Source organism: Apteryx rowi, unplaced genomic scaffold (assembly GCF_003343035.1).
Source record: "Apteryx rowi isolate R43461 unplaced genomic scaffold, aptRow1 scaffold_401, whole genome shotgun sequence".
NCBI classification, from domain to species: Eukaryota; Metazoa; Chordata; class Aves; order Apterygiformes; family Apterygidae; genus Apteryx; species Apteryx rowi.
Genome location: NW_020450542.1, coordinates 322202 through 342357, shown reverse-complemented (window position 1 = coordinate 342357; position 20156 = coordinate 322202). Strand labels below are relative to the sequence as shown.

Here is a 20156-nt window from a genome sequence, read left to right as displayed (position 1 = left end):
AAAAAGAAAAAGAAAAAGAAAAAGAAAGAAATCGGTCCTTTTCTTAGGCTTTCGGCGGAGCGCGGGAGCAGCGGGGGTCGGGAAAGCGCTGCGGCCGCGGGGCTGCGGCAGTTCCGCAGCACCGGGCCCCGGCGCCGCGGGGCTCCGCACTGCCCCGCACGGTCCCGCACGGCACCCTGGCGCCGCGGCAGCAGCAGCCCCGGGCAGGGGAGCGCGCTCTTGCGAGGAGCCCACCTGCATTTTGCACTGGGAAGGGCGAAAAACATTAAAACCGACGCGGGAGTTTCGAGGCAGCCGCGTGACTGCCGGGGCGACCGACCCGCTTTGTGGCAAATGGTTGCCGGACCGAGAAGGAGCAGCTTTCCCAAGCTGCGGGTGAAGGAGGCAGGGTACGGGCCGGGGGTGCGGGGGGGTGCCTCGGCCACATGCGGGGAGAGCTTCCCTTTGTGCCACACGGTGCAAAGGCGGGGAAGAGAAATTACTTTGCGTGCCTCGTGGCCGGCAGAGGTGTGTGGCTCGTAGCTGCGAGGAGAGAGGCAGCCGTGAATTACAGGGGGGCTTCCCCGCCCCGCAGAAACGCGCTGTCTCCCTCCTTGCAGCGCCCCGGGGGAGCTTGTGCCTGCTTCAGGGCAGCTACAGGTGCCGACTTCGGCCGAGCACGGCGCGGCACGAAGGGTTTTCGTGTGTGCTGGAAAGAAAATGATGAAAGCTCTCAAAAATTAAATGAAGTGCTAGCCTGGAGCACTTCGGAGGCCGCGGCCGTTCCCCAGGGCCCGCGGAGCCGCGCTCTCCGCGGGTCGCGCTGCGCGGGGAAAAGCGCGGCTGCGGGAAAAGCTCTTTCCCACGCGGGCGGCGGGGCAGAGGGGAGGGCAGCTTGGAAAAGGTGCGGAACCTCCAACTGAGCGGGTGTTTAGGAGTAGCCGTACACAGTCTCTCTCCTAAAAATAGCGTCCCAGGTGAGCTGGAGCAAATGCGGCTACACCGCGCTTCCGAAATTGCTCAAATGCAAAAGTGGCTGTCAACATTAACTGTTTTTTGTATTCTTAATATCTGTTACCCAGAGATATTTGGGCAGGTTAATATTTAATTTCTTTTTTTCTTTTTTTTCTTTTTTACATATTTCTTATTCTTTCTAAGCGTAGTCACGGGCAGGCACAGCGATTCGCACTCGAATGAGAGTGTGTGCGCTCCCATTCCCTAGCCGGTGCTGGCAGAGGTCACCGTGAGCCCCCTCGACATCGGCAGTGAGAGCAAAAAGCAGCTAACTAGCTAAAACCGGGGCTAACGGAGTGAGCAAAGTGTGGTCTCAAAACTCTACAGCCAAACTATTCCTTGAGTGCGTGTGGATAATAAATTGATTCACTGCGATCAGGGGCGGTTCATTAATACCTGGCTACATTTCAATAGTTTGACTAGGTCTGCTCGTCAGCGCTCCCCCCCCCCCTTATCGTTGATAAAGCAATTACCGAGTTAAATAATAAATGAGAGGGGAACGGCCGGGGGGGGGGGAGAACTTGGGAGGAAAAGCTGTGTTTTCCGCCGAGGTGTGAAACGAAAGGAGGAGTGAGCGAGGAGAGGAGGAGCGAGCGCAGAGCGCCGGGGCGCCCCGGCGCGCACTTGCGCCGCGGCAGGGACGAGCCGCCGCGGGGCCGCGCTGCGCTGCGGCGCCAGCGGGGAAAGGGCAAAGGCAGCGGGGCTCCCCAGGCACGCAGAGTGAACGCCGAGGACACCCTGTAAACTAAGAAATAGATTATAGAGGGCACGTTGCCCGAAAGTGCCGTATATATTTATATATTCGCCTGTTTGTCGGTGAGAAATACTCTGACAGAGCGCAGAGACTTGAAAAACACGAGCGCTGGAGCAGTTCCGTTTCTGAAGTCCATGCCGACTTGAATGATCCCGGCATATCTGAAAGGAAAAAAAAAAAAATTTTAGCGAGCCTGAAATTAAAAGATCCGAACCGATTAGGCGCAGCAGGAGCGGGTGTTGGAGGAGCTGATGGGAGAGAGCCCCCCCGTTTCTCGCACCGAGCTGCGGGGCACTGCCCCCGCCACCTGTAGTGCCCAGCGGGGCTCGCTCTCCCCGCCGAGAACTCGCGGGGTCACCCAGCCCCGGGGACGGATGCCAGGGAGCCGGCCTCGGCCACTGCTGACCTCTGGAAGTCCCCGTGACAGGACATGGGTCTTATCCGGCTCAGGCAGGAGAAGGACCCAGCGCAGGTACAGCAGCAAGAGCCGGTACGCCCTGCTTGTTTATTATGGGTGCTCCTCCTGACTGAAACCAAACGGTGGCTCAGTGTTTTGAGAATTACTGCCACTGCAAGAAAGCACCCGCAAATAGGCAGCCTGGGACTGAGAGAATAAGAGGGGGAACTATTGCCCACGCAGCGCAGCCATCAGGGGAAATACGAAAGAGAATCTCACTACAGCAGTTTTTTCTTTCAGTGCTTCACCTTTGCCGTATGTTCTTCAGTGCAAGCAAGTAGTCAGTTACTTTCTAAAAGTGATGGATAGGTATTTAGACACCTTTTTGGTGTAGCAGAGCAGGAAAGCCAGTGAATCATCTGTCGTCTGCCCTACATTCAGAAAAAGGACCCGAGCCAGGAAATCCGAATGTTCTTCTGGGGGCTAATTCCAACTCTTAATCAAGATCTGATTACCAAAAAGGAAGACAGAGCATAAAAATGCTATAAAGATTTAATTTTTTTTCACTCTTGTCCATAATTCACACTGCAAATGTGTCCATTATGACATTCCCAGTAGCAAGAAAATTGTGATGTTGTTGCAAGATTTTCTACAGCAGAGCTTCTGCCAATTATGATGAATAATCTAGGTCCATATGCTAGCTCTATAAAGCTCTATAATATTAGGGTACTCTTTCTGCTTCCTCAAAAACATGGAATATCTGAAGAACAGTAAAAGCTAATTAAAAATAGTTAATAGGTTAATCAAACTCAGTCTTATATTTATCCAATGCAGAACACTGATTCTTTAGTGGTGTAGCTTGGAGGCATTATCATGAGCCAAGAAAATGAATCAGACATTTAATGGAGATGTGGAAACGGAAATTTCTTGTAAGACTACAAAATCGTAAGCCAATAATATACTGAAATATAATAAAGTTATCATTAAAATTCCACGCATGAAATGCTATCCTCTGTGTCCTCTCACTATGTGGATAAACTGAGGCAAAGCTGGCCAGAATTTTTTTTCACAACGAAATGAAAAAAGGAGCCAGAATTGCTGATACATTTCACCTGCTTTTTAGCATTCTTGTCCCAGAGCGTCTGACTGCAAGCCTTGGGGCCAGCCCAGCCAAGTGGCATCACTGTGCGGGTGACCACAGTGCCACTCCCCAAGTTTGCTCTTCAAAACAAAATCTCGTCAGACTCGCTGAAGATCGGGAACCAGGGACGGTGTAGGCAAACTGCAGCAGCCATTTCACTGGTCTTCCCAGTCTGCCTGACCCAGGATTTTGCGGTCTTCTGCCTTAATATTTGTATGCCCAAATGTTCCACGAGTGGCAACAAGACGTGTCCAGTCATCTCCTCGAGGGGCAAGCAAGCATCCTGGCCCTAACCAGGACCTTCTTCTGTGTGCAGGAGCATGGGGGTGGCTGCGGGGAGGTGGTGGGTGGCAGGAGGGGAACAACCGCCCCCCCCCCGGGGTGCCACCGAGACCCTGCTGTGCAAGGACAAGGAGATGCTCAGGTTTCATGCCGTCGYAGTGTGACCCAAGAGCATGAGGTGCAAATGCCACAGCTCAATGCCTGCATGGGAATCCTGAGGCCCGGGAGGTCTCAGCAGCATCGTGTGGATGGCTCTTCTTGGAGACGCGCCGCTGAGGACTGAGGAGCTAGGAGAGGAGCAGAGGTGGGGCTAGCCCCGCTGCCCCATGGGTCTGGGGGCAGGGGCGGCCGTCCTAGCGGGGCCCTCGCCTGCGTGAGCAAGCCGGAGGGGGCTGCAGCACACACTGCTGTCCCAGCACAGGCAGCAAACGTTTTGCCTCTTCGGTAAAGAACTGCTGCATGTGGCAGTCCTCTTTGCCTTTCGTATGTGCTGAGGACGATGAAATACTGCTGGCTCTCTAGCTGCGGGGGTACTGGAGACGTCAGCCTGAGAGTGATATTGCTTTATGTTACTTATTTAGTCTGATCGGGCAGGAATGGTTTCTGTAGGTAACAACTTCACATTTGCAGCCGGTAACAGATCCTGTGAGCAACGCACTCCCTGGGGGCACCACGTCACTTCTGAGGACACATCTGTGGCACTTTGCTGGTGTAACTCCGTAGTCTCCACATTCTGGCCTAAATTATGTTTCCAGTTACACTGAAGTGTATCCAAAATAACTGTGAAAGAAATCAGTGAAGGAGGTGAGATTTTAGTTGGACTGAGTAGAAATAGCATTTCGTCACTGTTTCTTTAAAACATCAACAGCAAAAAGGAGCGTGTTCCAGGATGTTACTTATATTTGTGTGTGTTACTGTTTCAGTATTTCTTCTGCTTTTCCCAAACTGGGATGTAGAAGCATTTTTTGTATTTTCAGTAAGGCAAAATATTTTCTCTCTTTCTGAGGCACTGTAAATAGTCGATATTCAAAGAGTCACTTTTACTTTTTATTTTTTTATCATTAGTCCTGACTGACCCCTGCTGGGGGAAAGCCAGGAAGAGAGAACTGAAAGAGAAGCCCCCCGCTGYCACCCCGGTTTCTGAGCAGCAAGTTCTCCCTGGCATTCCCAGGGAAAAGGGCTAACTTCTCCTTTTGTACCGGACAGGCTTTCCGGCACAGGCTTCGCTGGTCCCTTGGAATCAACCCATTCACCAGAGACCACTGCCAGCACCGTGCTGCTCTTTCACCCGCTCAGGACATGGCAGTCCATGGCCTGGTCCCAGCAGAGCAATTCTTCTCTAACATCCAGTTATTATATCAAAGGGTTTGTGTGCTGGTAAACCTTTCAATAATAAAACTCAGACCTTGATAAAACTTGGTGCAACTCAGGAAGCTTAACCTAGGTCTCTGAGAAGAATAAGCTTTACTGGCAAAAGACTTTTCTGATTGTGTAACCGGGCTTATGGTAAGGTTCCCCACACAGAGCTATGCCAAACATAACTTTTAAATGCAACCAGCTGTAGGTGACTTTTACTGCAGAGAGAAGAAAAGAACCAGAAAACTGAGTTTTTCACTCTCCATCTTTCATGGGCTTCCAGCAAGCGGGCGAGTATTTCATGTGTAGAGCTGCTCTGGGCATAGGTTAGGATCTTGTCTCCCATCTCCATACAATCCTATGCTTCTAAGAAGCTGGGAAGGAAAAAAAGAAAAGCAAGACTGTCTTTCAGTTCTCTTTAATCCAAATAATTACACATTCCTCAGCTGAAATCCTGGCTCCTTTCCCAGTGCAACACAGTTAGCTCATTAAAACCATTGTTAATCTTTGGGAGACTTCAGCCACTTAGGCCTTGCTCACACTGTTGTTGAAACTGTGCTAGCAATAACCATGTGGCATTACTGATTACCAAGCCTCTGTTTATCCAAAGTAATTAGCGCATGAAAGATTTCTCCACGTCCTCATGTTTATTTATTCCTGCATGGTGCTACTGAGAGCTGCAGCTGACACAAAGTTATCTTTAATGTTCTGTAGCATATAGAAAAAATATTCCTCTCTAGACATATGCTTACTAGAGAAAGATTTTGCTGCCATAAGGGTGGCCCTTCCTTTCACTGAACATGAGGAAAAGAAGCCCTGGGTACTGCTCTTGACTGCACTCATGTCAGTCGGCAATGCGATTGCTTCTGAGTGACCTGCTCCGTACCCACGTTGCAGGCAACGTTCTCGGCATCAGCAGCCAGAGCCGTAGTGATTTGGAGGAAAATCAGAAAAGCGGGAAGAATAGACCGCAGGGGAGACACAGCACCCACACATCACTGTAGCTCAGCCGCAATTTCAGGCACAACCGCAACAAACTAGGTCAAACTACGTCTTGCCCTGGGGGGGGCAACACGCAGAGCCTGTAGGTAGAACAGAGGAAAGCCAAGAGGTCCCTGCCTGCTGTGAAGTGTGTCGACAATTGTGTCATTTATGCCAGATCTCAAAATGCTTGATGGTTTTATTGAAACACTAGATCCTGGAGTTAACTGTGCACACAAGAGCTCTAGCTTTCCTTTCCCCTGCTTGATTTTGCAGAGTGCAGCACGGGGGTGGGAGTTCTGACTGCTCAAAAACTGGACGACAAATAAAAAACACCCTGCATTTATTACAGAAAATCTTATGATTTGAGTGGAGTTTGATTCGTTATTTCTAACCTCAAATATGCTCTTGTTCTGAACTCTTCCAAACTCCGGAGATCTGTAAGGAAGAAGGGACGTTTCAGTCAGTGTTAGAGGAGGAAGGTGGACTTGATGAGTCCGGTGAGGACCAGAYGCTTGTGACTGATTAGACACAGACAACAGGGCTCACAAGGAAGATGCTTCAAGATTCATAATCCTACCTGATTCTCATTTATCGTAAGGCCCCTTAAGCGGCAAGTCCTACTGGGACTGAACCCTATTTCTTAACAAAGGTCTGTTGGAGTTTTCATAAACTTACAAAGAAAAAAATGTTGCAGACTAACAAAACACTGGAAAAAACCCCATGTACCTAACACAATTATGGCAAAGTCATAAAAATATTTTTATCACTAATGACTAAGGAAACCATTTAAGAAACCTGCTAATAACAGTCATGCTGAAACACACATGTTGTAAGTCTGACTGTTGCAGCAGGGACAAGGAATAGCAACCCTTGTCCTCTTCCATTTACCTGTGCATAAGGAATGTGCTACCTTTCCAAAGGTAACCTCACTTTCTTTGCAAAGGACACTCCTTCACAGGAGTCTCCAGCTGAATTACCATGTGAGGTGCGTATAATGGTATTGATTTAAACCCAGCAGAAGTTTACTAGTTATCCCCCTGGCTGTAGCTGGCAAATGCATCTACCCAAGCATGTTCACTTCAGCACRTTGCTGCATGGCTGTAATTATTGGATATGTGTCCGTGTGCCACCCCGGAATTCATGTGTGCGCTTCCTCTGTATGGATGACCAGATACGCTTTTAAGGCTAAAACTAATGTCTAGCTTTACTTTGATTTCACATTAATGGCAAAAATGTATGGAAATTTAACTGACATAGCTGGAGCTTTTATATAGTTTCTTTCACTATATGAGAAAAATATATGTACGGTAGGCCATCTCTGGCCATCGATCTTTAAGTAGCCCCCTGTGGAAATCAGTGGAGAGCTTTGCTTAGAAATTGTTGGCACAGTGTGGTCCGGTGTCAGGGAACTGGAAATCATTAAATTGATGATCTAAATGGGGGTGGAGGGGAGAAAGCAGCAGCAGCAGCAGCTATCATTATGTGCATATTTTTATGATTTTTAGAAAATYGTATTTCAGCATTTTTCATCACATCAAAGGCTGACAGGGTTGCATTGATTAGAACATTCAAACTAAATCATAAAGAAAATTACTCAGAGCAGTATACTTTGTAACATGACTATTTTTTTTTAAGAAAAGATCCTGCTTTCTTCATTTCACATTAAGCATAATGTATTAAGGAATATCAGCTGGTTTCAGCATTGGTAATCAGTTAGAGAGCAGAGCTGGGACACAATGAGTCTTAGAAAGTTTTAACTGGTTCTCAAGGAGCCACCAAACTCATAAAAGATCTGTACAGAAGCCCGCTACATTTTTTACTGTACTTCAGTTGCAGAATCTAGAGCAACTCGCAGGCTTCGGCTTGCTCTGTCACAGGTCATTCTTGGGCTGATACTCTTCCCAAGTGATGTGGGGTAAAACTGAGTCAGGAACTGCGGGCCAAGGTACAATTTGGGAGCCCCACAGACCGCTGCATGCAAGGCGCAGGACCCGACAGTCGATGCTACATGGCGCAACGCAGCCCTTCAAGCACGGGTGGGACAGCCAGAAAGAGAGACACAGGCCTGCGTTTGCCCAGACAGCGCCCTTGCGGCCAGGGCACAAGGGGTGCAGCCCTTACCCAGCCCGTAAGCACAGCAAAGGGAGCAGGGGAAGCTCTGAGCTCGCTCCTTGGTGTCRAGGGTAAATGTCACCCACACCGAAATTCCTGCTTCCACCACATAAGGCTCAAACTCTTGCATCCTCTGTGCTAGAAGTAAATCTCATTCTCAGTGAAGACCATGCACTGCATATCCCATTTTTATGACAACTTTGTAAACGCATGGGCTCTTGCATAGAAAACTAAGGTCTCAGAAGTATGCTTTTTTGAGCTTGCAATTTGTTTGTGGGAACCACTCGAGAGTATTTCAGTTGATTCTCCAGCTTCTCCTTTCTAGCTGACAAAACAAACTGCGCTGTCCTGGCCCCGTCCCGATCCACGCGCCCACGGTGCCAAGGCTGAGCCAGGCCTGCGGGGCTTGGCCGCAGCCCCAGCATCGCGCTGGGGCCCGGCGCAGCGCTCGGCCGCCAGCAGCAGCTGCAGCCAGGTGCACGGGGAGCAAAACGGCCCATTAGTTGTTGTAGCAGCTCCATCTAGCGAGTCAGTTTAGTCTCACTTGGGGTAAAGATCTTGTCGGCTGGTTTGTTTGCAAATCCCCGGCTGTTCGAGTTCAGTGTATTGGGTTTTAATAGCCTTCAGTGTATGTTGCACATTAACTGGTCTGGTAAGGCTTTTACTTCAGTGTTACTCTTCAGTGTTATAAATCCTTTCTGGTTTGGAGCTGAGCTGTAAAAGTCAGGTCCTGACTGCTTGTGGTCACTAGAGTTCCCACGGTGCTTTCTGAAACAATAATGTAGTTAATTCGAGTGCCTGGCCAAATTCCAGCTCCTGCTGTGCTTAGCCTTCCTCCCCGCTTCATCCCGTCCTCATCAGGCCAGATTTTCACCAGAGCACAGCAATTTTAGCCCAGAAAGGCTAGTGTAAATAGGGTATAAAACATCAGGGCCTGATGGTCTATATATTAGGCATCATATAGATATCTAATAATACCTATATATCCCATCTATAAGGTAAATGTCTGGCTGTGGTTCCTTCAAAGTGCTGCCCTTTGCCCTGAGTGCTGGGCAGGCTCTTCCTGGGATGTGCTGCCRAGTCCTGGCTGACTGCCCCGCCTGGGGGTCTGGCTCAGGTCGGGTCTCCTCCAGGCCCTGCAGCAGGGCGCCCAGCAGGGCAGGCAGTGAAACAGGCAGCAGGGAGCCCAGCAGGGYGCAAAGCTCTCCTGGCAGGGCCTGCCTAGGAGTAAGACTTGAAGATGGAAGACCTTCCCCGGGAAAGGCACGAGGAACAAGGTGGAAGCTTTATACTTCAGTCTTTTTCACTTCAGTCTCTCTCCTACACCCGTCTGCCTTCTCACACTACCTCAACTGTTTTATTGGATTTTTATCTCAACAGCTAATATTTGTTTGAACTGCTACCCCTAACCTCTTTGTAGGCCCCCGTAACACATGCAGGTCGGGCAGAGCTTCCTTTACTACAAGCCCTTTTCTTCACTTCCTTCTCTGAACCAGGGGTCCGGCAAGGCTCTGCTGTCTGGGCCATGCTACTCCTGGCCTCAGACAAACCCATGACAAGRGGACAAGGTGGCCTGTTAGTCTCAGGGTGATGGCAAAAAGAYAGCAAGAGTAATGACACTCTGCACAGGCAAATCCACCTGCCCCTGCAGAGGGATCCTGTGCTCCACTTTCCACTACTGTAAAGTGCCATTATGTCATGCCCTGCACAGAGGCRTGATGTTTGCTTTTTAAGTTCTTTAGAATATAAGAGAAGGTATAAACGTATCAATATAATCCTGAATAACTTGATTCTCTTACCAAGCCTGCCCTATGCCAGCAGGGGCTGCTATGGCATAAGGGAAGGGGCAAAAACATTTATTGGGGTTGGGAGGGTGAGGCAACTGCTGCTGGTTTGTGCCATTGCTTTCCTTAAGGTTTCCTGGAGAAAAACAGCCTGAAGGAATGAGCTCTGGGAAGCTCGCTGGTTGAGTTACTTCCCTCCCTCCCATCCAGGTGAGGTACAATCCAGCCACACAAAGCCAAGTTCACGTTACTGGATTTTGCGTGGATTTTCGCTACAGAGGCTCTGTGTTGTGCTGCCCACCAGGGCACCTGAGAGGTGAGGGACACCATCTGAGGGATCAGGAGCCTCGCCATGCCTGCCAGGCTTGGCCCCACCCTCTGGCAGAGGGCACAAAGCGCCTCATGTGCCCGAGGAAGGAGCTGCCATGGCAGCAGGCCTGTGGCMCCTCTGGGATCTCCAAGCTGTGTCTGTAGGTGCAGGAAGCGCAGGTGGCCAGACTTGCTCTCTGGAGGTGTTGGAAGGAAGGCAAGGAGAGGACTGTGGAAATCAGGAGCTGCTTAGGGAAGCCAGGTCATCAGGAGAAAAGCCCAACCAAGACGCAGCACTGTGTCAGTGGATGGTGGGTCACAGAACATTTGATGCTCTGATTTTTCCATAATAAGCCAGATGTTTAGGAGAGAAGGGTTATTCAGTGTTTAGTTTTGTTTTTTTCCCTGCTCTTCCCCTTCTCTAGGGAAGGATAGGAGATGAAGACAACTAAAAAGCCTGTAGCCAGAAGGGGCAAGTTTCTGCTCTGAGAGCTCAAGTCCAACCTTCTAYTTCCCAGCTTAGTTTGGAGTGGCATTGCCAACATTTACTGGGCTTCCATTTCCTCCCCCCAGAGAAAACTGTTGCTCTTATACAAGTTTCTCCATCACCTCTACCAGCTCTTGCTGCTCCTATTCAAATCCATTCTTTCCTTCTCTTCTGCCTTAATCCATGGTGTCAATAGGAGTCACGCTCTGCTTGCCTCCACAGGTTGTCTCCTTTCCTTCCTGTTGGCGAACTCCTTGCCAGGTTTTGCTGAGGAACTTGGACGTGGAGGTCTGTGTTGTTTCTTCTTCTCTTTTYCCTTTAGCATAGCGGCACTCCACATAGGCTTTCTCAGTCTGGGAAGTGCAGAGAAGTACTAGAGAAGAGAGAGGCGTGCATGTGTCTTTTTCCTCTTCTGAGAAGTGAGGTTCACATATAACACGGCACACACAAACCAGCCATTCCCAGATCAGTGGTGGAAGCTCAGCTGAGAGTCATAATCCTGGAAGTGCTATCAGAAACTTTGAGAGTGCTGCTGTAATGGAAGGACTAAATCCTGGATATTGCACTCTGTTGGCCCTTTTTCTTTGTGTGCATGATGAATGTCCATCCTCCTGCTTCTGGCTTCTCCCTCCATCCTGGCTCAAAACTACATTGCTTCAGCCATACTCTGAGAAGGAGCAGATTGACTGTGGTAGCAGGAAGAACCAATGCAGGGGAAAAAAACCTGCAGACTGCATGAGCTTTCAGGGGTACTCAGGAGAGAGCAGCAGGAAATGCCATGGCTGGCATATGATACCCAAGTGTTTTGTCTCTTCTACCTCCAGATGTGTTATTTAGGTTTTCCTGTTTTAAAATAATTTCTTCCACTAAGCTTTGGTTAGCTATCGTGGTGGTATGAAGGAAGCACTCAGAAAGCACCCTTGGAGACTGAAAGTGAGTCTTCTTGCATTGGCAAACAAGGTGAATTTCTCAAGTGCTGCCTTTAGTTTGCAGTTGCACAGAGAAACCTGGTGAAACCTGGGTGAGTTAGCCTGAAGATGTGGATCTGGATTTCTTTCTCTTGTTATGGCTTTGTACTGCAGGCTTCCTTTAAGCAGGCAGTTGTCTGCCACAATAGTAGAAGCAGTAGAAAGCAATTTGCTGGGGTTGTTCTCCCATCCCACGTATGCCTTTGCTCTTCCAGCAGTACCTGACTGAGCATCAGCTGGTTTGGTCAGAGCCCCAGAGTGAGCTACAAACATTAAGTGGAACTGGTGTCTATTTTGGACAAGCTGCATAAACAGTACTTGATCCTCCTGACTTAGCAGCTTCCTTCTTGACCATGATCTCAGCACTAGGCAGGCAGCCAGCTGCCAGGTTTGGGGGACAGGTAATAAGCTGACTGACCCCAGCTTCCCTGRCTCTTCTGCACACAGAGCACATCTATAGCAGAAGCTGTCTGTTCAGGATGAACTGCTTTCCCATGAATATGCCACATACAGGTAAGAAAAAGAGGCAAATGGGCAACTTGCCAGCTGCCCCTGTGTGTGCTGGTGACTTGTTGAGGACAGAAGTGAGGTCAGGAGTAGGAATGCCATGGCATACAGGCCAAAAGTCATTAGTCAAGATTTGCTGAACAGCTTTCGACCACAGCCCTGAAAACTTAAAAAAACAGAAGAGGTCTTGAGTCTCTATCTTTGTGTAGCTCATATTTTCATGGCTCTTCTTAGGTGAGGTGCAAGACACCTCTCTTAGCCAGTATCCCTCTAGCAAGCAGCTGAGGGGCTCATCTAATCCAGTTCCAGTTCACAGMGTTTTGAGAAAGATGGCAAGGACACCAAAGGTATAACTGGTTAATAATTGCTGGTGTAGTTTTATGACTATACCACTTGAAGATAACTCCCAGAAAATTCACATAAGTGAATATGTGGGAGCACCTTTGTGAAGCACAAAATGTACTTAAATCTGAACACTACCACAATAAAATGGCAGCAGACCAGAGCTTTACAGAGAAACCTTTCCAGATCATGACTGTAATATCTGGCTTAATTACATCCTGCTGACTGCTCTCTATTTATAAAATATACACTGAGCATGCTGTAATGCTCTGCCTGTCCCTTGAGATAAGACTGTAAGATGGTATTGCTGGCAGAACAGAGCGATATTTCATAAACTGTTCAAAATCAATGGTGGTATGTCTACTCATACCTTAGATGAACTTTTCTTGCTAACTGAAAGGTAATAGGATGGATAATAAATAGATGCACTAGAGTTCTATTAAATGAATTGATGTATAACTTCTTGAAAGCAGCATAAAAAGGAGGGGAAAAAATCAAGTAAAAGAAAGCCCAGAAAAGTCCAAGCTGTGCTCCATGCATCAGAAAGCAAGTAAACAGCAAATACTTCATGTGGGAGTGCTATTCTGGCCTGGGAATTGGAGAAAATCTTGCTGAAACTGCCGACGTACTTCTGCCTTAGTGTAAGAAACGGGTAAAATACCCACTCACTGAACGGGGACGTAAAGGCTTGGCTCCCTATGTGAGGGAGCATGTTTCTGTTGCAACAAGATGCAGTGCTGATTGCTCATAGTGTGGTACGAAAGCCTCTTCCCTGAGAGTCCAGCCTTCAGAGAGGACTGTGGTATGACGCTTTGTTAAATAAAAAGAAACCGAATGATGTGAAACTGAGAAGATAAAACAAGGTATAGAGGCAAACACAGTCCCCTTGAGGTCATGCTGAAGTGATTCTCTCTTGCAGTTCATGACCGTTAGTTGTTAGATTCAGGAACTTATGGTTTTAACCATATGGTTCAGACCATACATGCTAACAAATTGTCTCCACCTCCAGTAAAACCAGTGGAAAGTGGTTTGGGGCTCAATGAATTTGCTTGGCAAAAGTTTTGCTGTCAGGGTAGTTTTGCAAAACAGAGTAGTAGGGGATCTGTGGGAAGCAATAGGTCTCCRCCTCGTCCATCCTGACCTGCCCACTTTAGGCTGTGGGCAGTCATAGAAAACAAGGCTTCCCAAACTTGTCCTTGGGACCAGTACTCCCAAATCCATACTGGTGTTTGTACTGCTTGGAAGCCACGTGGAAGCTGCTGCTTGGGAAGCCCAACTGTGCAATRACCTGAAGAACTATTATGTATCTATAGCGGGCTTTTAAGAAACACATTATAAAACTTATAATGGAGAGTTGTTTGCTCTTCAGTCCTAYAAAAGACACCTAAACAGTAAACTTCTTTCTGTAAGTCTTTAGCCTGAATTCAACTGGAAATAGCTCGTTCCATCTGTGTTGCGTTTTATGGGGCTTTTCTAGAACTGTGCCAGCTCTTCTCTCTCTGACAAGAAATACTATGTGGCCAGAGCTGTGCCATAAGTCCCCTTTAAATGACCCAGTGATTGCCCCCTTCAGCCTGAGCCATCCGGAGCTGGAAAGCTATTAGCCCCTACCCCTGACATTAGCCGGGCTGTTTCTCCACCAAGCTTGTTCCCACCTTGTTGCCTGCTCCCACATTCCCTTGCAAGAGCTGCCTTTGCCGACAGGAGGAGGGATGTGCCAAGGCCTTCCTCCACATGTGAGGAGGGAGGGATGCAAGAGGGCCGTAAGCTTTTAAACCACTGCTGCCTGAGCCACATTACGGCTACATCGAATCATTTCAGTTTGACTTTCCAAGCAGCTGTTACTTTCCTGGAAATGGTCCAAGTTAATTTTGATGCCCTTTATTTAAAATGGGATAAAAAACATATAGCAGCACAATAAACACAGTGAGGAGTTAGAGGCTGATGAATTATCATACTCCAAACAGATGTTTTTATTAAAATAAAGGATCTGCATGGATAATGTAACATACAGTGCACGTGAAATTACACAGGAAGGGTGTGTTGCAAATTCATGGCATGTTCAGGCAGCCGCAACAAGCAAGTTCAAGAATTCATTTCACATCTTATATGAAAACAGCAGCAGCTTGCCAAACACCCACCAYGTATGAACTATATTTTAGGGAAAAAGAAACAGCATCCCAGGGTTTATGATAGGGAGGAAAAATCAAGAATAATTATGCAATTGTGCAATACTTAGCCACTTTGACCAAACAGAAGGTGACAACTGCCTGTGGAAAATGTTTCAGCAGCCAGATCCTTCACAGTGGCCATTAGATGATGTGCCTCAGACTTTGGTACTTAATTTGGAAATACTGAGGCCAGTTTGTTTTGTTGTTTTGTGGGTTTTTTTGTCTGGTGCACAATTGGCCTACTTCATAAAGTTCAAGTGTGCAAGTACTGAGCAAATAATTCTTGACCACAAATGCCATGAACTATGATGCTTTTATGCCAGACTAGCAAATGTAAACAGATTACGTGACATGTTAACCAAACACAAAAGAACATTTCAGTGCTGTCAGTGGATTTAAATTACTAAAATACAGATATTTATGCCCTATTCAGGATGCCTTGGCAAATCATTGTCTTTTGGCCTATGTTAAACCTAGAAATACAGTATTAGAGCTCATACTGCATTAATTTAGAGGGGAAAACAGCCTCTCACCTGACTTCCACATTCCTATATTTCAGTGGGACTTTTCTTTTTTCAGGACCTGGCTCTGACGATTAGAGCAGGAGGAAGATTCTTCTCACGGTGCGTTAGGTTATGTAATAACAAGCTCCTGACCTGGAATTTCAGCTTCCACCTTATCCCTGGCAATTGAGCTCGAACGCGCTGCTCCCACACGTGGTCTCAAGGCAGCACAGGAGGCAGCTCTCAGTTCTCGGTTTTGTCAGGAGACCACACAGGTATTAATAGCTTGCATTACGGCTTTGAGAAYGAACATTCAGTGTGATCTATCTGAGACTGTTACATAACTATTCTGTTTTTTTCTAGTTTGGGGTTATCCTCCTTATAATAATCTAGAAATACCAGAAGGTTATAAATTGATCCAATACAGCATGTTATGATACTGTTCATAATTAGTATTATCAGASGGATACAACGCTGTTGTTGACATCATTTGACATTGCTGTCTCTGCTGCACAGGAGATATTGACAACATTTTTCACTTGTCTCTCACAGTCTATGGATAAATAGGGATCAATTTAAAAACCAAAAGCTGCAAACAACATCCCAGACTGCCAGCAATAAGGCTCCTCTGTTTAAGTACGAAGCTGCATAATTCTTTTCAGCATGTATGTAGAGCCAGATAGCTTCTGTCCCTCAGCCTCTGAGGTAACCAGTGACCAGTTTCTTCAGTCCACTTCTGTTATACCAGAAATGAAGCAGAACTGCTCTACTTCTCTCCAGCAAAAGCAGCTTTCTGCTGGTCAGCAGAGACAGCAGCCCCTGGCTGACTTTCTTTATATCAGTATTTTGTATGGGGCTTATGTAACTCTTTTAACACAGGTCTTATATAACTCTTTTAACATAGGGACTTCAGTTTTATGTCTCTCTATAGACAACTCCCTCTTCTGCACATATGTTGAGAWACACAGCAGAGAGGTAGCTCCTTATTAAACGGGCAATGCAAATCTGCTTGATATGGATAACTGGAGTGCAGGGTAAGGAGGGCAGTGGTTAATCAGATAATGCATCTTATCCTTGGGCACCTGGGCAAATCCTTTGCTTGTTATGTGCTTTCCTGTGTTGTGGAAAGTGTTGAGCCAAATCATTTAGGTTTGGTTTGTTCGCTGGCAGCTTCTAAATTCATGTGAGAATTCAAGGAGAAGGCAAAGGCAAGTTACAGCAATAAAAACCTCTAAGGCCTCATAGATTAAGATCCTGAACTTTTACATGAGGTACGTGATAATATTTGCATATCGGAAAAGTTGATTGCTGGCATGCTAATGCCATCGTTTGYAGAGAACATGAAAGTGTCTGCCACATGTCATGAAACCACAAAGGGTCAAAACATTTGGAGAACTGATGTTGCATTCCAGCTAATGTATGTTAATGAGCCCAAAGGAACCTAAGCAACAGGGTGTCAGCTTGTAAAATTCCCATCCAACCAGTCTAACCAGCTGTGACTCCAGAAATGCACGGGGCTCCTGTGGATTCAAGGGGCTCYGACCGAGACACGGCACAACCGTGCTCCTGCACTCAACTTACTCTCTAAYATCTGCACCTTGCAATTCTTCTGCAAACTCCTTTCCTTTTTCTTCTAGGTTTGAGTGGTTTGAAACAATTTGCTGTAATATAGCCTGATTGCTTACTGTTTTGGTTGCTGTTGCATTTCCTGAGCACACCACAGGTGAAAATGTGTGTGGCAGCAGCATAAGCGCATGGCTCCGGGACAAAAAGCAAGTGAAATTAGAGTTGAGCTGCAGGCTGATCACACTGGAGTCTGGTCCTTATTTCTAATTCTCTCCCTCCCTTTGGCCCTACCCACAGGATTGCTCATGCTGTCACCCCACTGTCACCAGCTGTTCAGTCATTTGCTCTCTTCCTTGTTGCCCAAATGCAGTGACTCATCTTCTTGCATTCACGTTGTCTCTATTCATTCAAACATTTTGAGCCCTTCACCTTTCCTCCTTTGCTATTATTATTACCTTCGCCCATTAAGCCATGAACAAATATTTTCCCTTTGGAGGTTTTCTAGGAGAATTCTCTTCCCATTTACAGTTTAGGTTAAGGAAGGAACAAAAGGTGTAGGAGAAATGGAGGCTACTTCTCCTCTCGTGGATGAGATGTAAAGATCTGCTCTTTAGGCAGGTATTGAAGCCCTGTCTCCATCTTGCTGATGACAGAAAGGCCAAAGGGTGGCATCTAGTCATTCACGCTCTCTGTATTTGTTCGGCCAAGTTTACCAGAGATGTTTATAACACGGCATATACTTCTTCAACTAGACTCAATTACAATCCCCCATGTATTAACCTGTACACGGGTTATGAGCGTCAGGGGAAACAACCTGAACTTCTGCGTGATGCTATCAAGAGATCATGGATAGCAGAAGCTGCGGAGAGCAAGCAGACCTCCTGGGGAATATTCCTGGCCTCATGGCTGTTGCAAGGGCTGCTGCTTGCTGTAASGGCAAGGCAGAAGGGGATGGTATTTGGAAGGGAGTACTTGAGAAGCAGCACTCTATAGTAGAAAAAAAGGGATTTTAAGTATTTATTGAATTTTTTGGCAGTGTGCTGTACTACTTTTTATTTTCTTTGTGCAGTACTATTTTTTATTTGTAAGACAGCCAGTCCCACTGAAGGGACCAACCAGGTAGATGAAAGTCTTGCTCTTGAAGTAAGTGAAATTGTGATTTCTTCCGAAACCTTTGCTGGAAAAAGACATGCAAAAGAAAATTCAATAGTAAAAACATACTGAAAGAGGAGAAAATAGCATGCGTCATTAACCGTTTGGATCCATTCTGAGCCTGCATCACTCTGTACAGTTTATGTTTTTTATGTTGGACGATCATTTTCACTGTCAGATTCTGGGGAAGGATACCTGAATTTTGGTCTCCATTTTTTCCTGTAATATTTCATTTATGGAGAAATACATTTAGAAGTACGTTTAGCAGTAGTGAAGTGTTGGAGGATCCAAGCCATATTTCTTTATTCCTAGTTCATGCTGTACTTCCATGGTAACCTTTCTCTGCAAAGGAACTGGCTATAAGAGCTGTGCCTCTTTGGTCTATCTGGTCTGGCGCTCACCACATATCCTTTCATCCAGTTTTGCCTTCTGTCTGAGTAGCACTTTTCTTAGCATGTGAGATTTTTACAAGTGYTTAAGTATGCTCAAGACATACAAACTTCTGACATTGTTAGTGGTGCTTTGGGTAAAATACTTCATAAAAAAGAACATTCTTCCTAAACAATGGAAGGTTCACATTACCTGGCAGTGAGATTGGAGTTGGTTTATCAACAAAATAATCTGTGCAGCAGCTCGGTGTAACTTCCTGAATGGTGGAGTTGTCATTAAAAACATGCCAAGCGTACCTTTATGCAGACAAGAGGTACGTTGTGTGCATAATAAAATTAAATCATGAAATAAAAAAAAGAAATCAAACTTGGTATAGCCAGTTAGAATAGGGATAAAGTAAATTACAGCATAAGAGGTGAGACACTGCTGTCTTGCAAGAGCTGCTGGCTCTGTGTTTGCAAATACAGACATGTAAATGACATCTGGATTCAGCTCCTTTATGAAAATGCTTCTTAGGAAGCTCATTGTTGCCTTGGACAAACTGCTGATAGTTATACAAACACTGTGGAGCAAGAAGGGTGTTGGAAACTGGGTGGCCAAAGGAATTTAGTAGGTTTTAGGAAAGAGAAAGTAGTATTTGCTCTTCTGATCACCTGACAGCAGTATACTAGAGCTARGAGAAACTGAAATGCTAGGTCACGTAAAACTTAACCAGAAGGCTGGGATTACAGCAAATTATAACAAAACTCAGCAAACAGAAGTGATTTCCAGAACAGCTATTCAGGTCACTGTTTTCACTGTCTGAAGTTCACCTTCCCTCTTGTTTGACTCTAAAAGTGACATATACTTTCTTATTCACCTGCTCCTCCTTTTATTCCATCCCACATATGTGTAGCTCAGGCACACCTGTTTCACTATTTTCATTTCAAACCCACCCACTTTACAGCTCCTGGAGCACCTTGTCTAGTAAACCATGACTACCTTGAGAGGCAGATAGCATTAACACTGTAATAGCTCTCTCTCAAAAAGTACTTGTAACCTGCCTTGTAGAATATTTCTCTTGATTGTGAACTCTTTAAGCAGATGAGTTACGTCTTTGTATAGGCTGGCTGGCACAGTGCTTTGGACAGTGCTTAGCACAGCGGGGCAAGTGTTTAACCTGATGGATTTAGATGGAAAAACATAGAACATAAGCATCTAGGAAAAAGTACAAACCTAACCAAGAATTAGCAATGCCTGTAGTGGCTGTAGTAGAAACATCCATGTGTGTCAACCCAGAGCCTTGCACCAGAGCTGAAAGATAGGTTTGTAGCACTGTACATASACATCTGTCCTTCTTTTTTTACTGATTTAAATGATGGAGTCCCAGGGACATGTATGCCATTCTAAATATAGGGAAAAAATAGCTTTGAAGTCCAAACAAGTATTTAAGGAATTTTTTGAGAGGCATGAAAGAAGGCACATGAAAGGGCAGTGATCCAGATGTGTAGCATTTTTGGAGGATATACTACAAGTAACCCCATCGATAGCCAAAATGCAAAGCCTTCTCCCTAAACCTCCGTGCTTCTGGTGTGGGAATTGTGCCTAGTGAATGAGTGCATCTCTTCTACCCGCGTACGCCCACCCTGGCAGAAGCGGAGATGAAATGCCAACACAGTGATGAAATAATCTGCGTGCAGCAGCCTTTGGGTGCTGGCTGCTCCTCTGGCGCCAGGATCTCCCAAACACCCCGTGGCGGATGGGAACAGGGARCGCCTGGCCGCCCTCAGTGAGCCCCCCAGGGCCGGTGGGGCCCCTGAGGAGTAGCTTGGGGGAGGCCGGAGCCCTGCCCGGTAGGCCGGCTTCGCCGCGAGGCCGCGCCGCTTCCTGCACCGAGCAGGCCCGGCCGGTGCCGCGGTGCCACCGCGCACCGCGGTGGTCCGGCGGCCCGCCGCAAGCCCGGCCTCACCCCGCGAGGT

At 46.8% G+C, this 20156-nt stretch overlaps 1 protein-coding gene across 1 annotated transcript in view; it reads right to left on the bottom strand.

The window, feature by feature from the left end:
• NKX6-1 (NK6 homeobox 1) overlaps positions 1-12599 on the bottom strand; it is an 18665-nt gene extending 6066 nt beyond the window's left edge. Inside the window, exon 1 of the mRNA XM_026075348.1 lies at positions 12595-12599. The gene's annotated coding sequence lies outside the window, so the exon portion shown is untranslated. The remainder of the gene's footprint in view (positions 1-12594) is intronic.
• Between the last annotated feature and the right edge of the window lie 7557 nt (positions 12600-20156).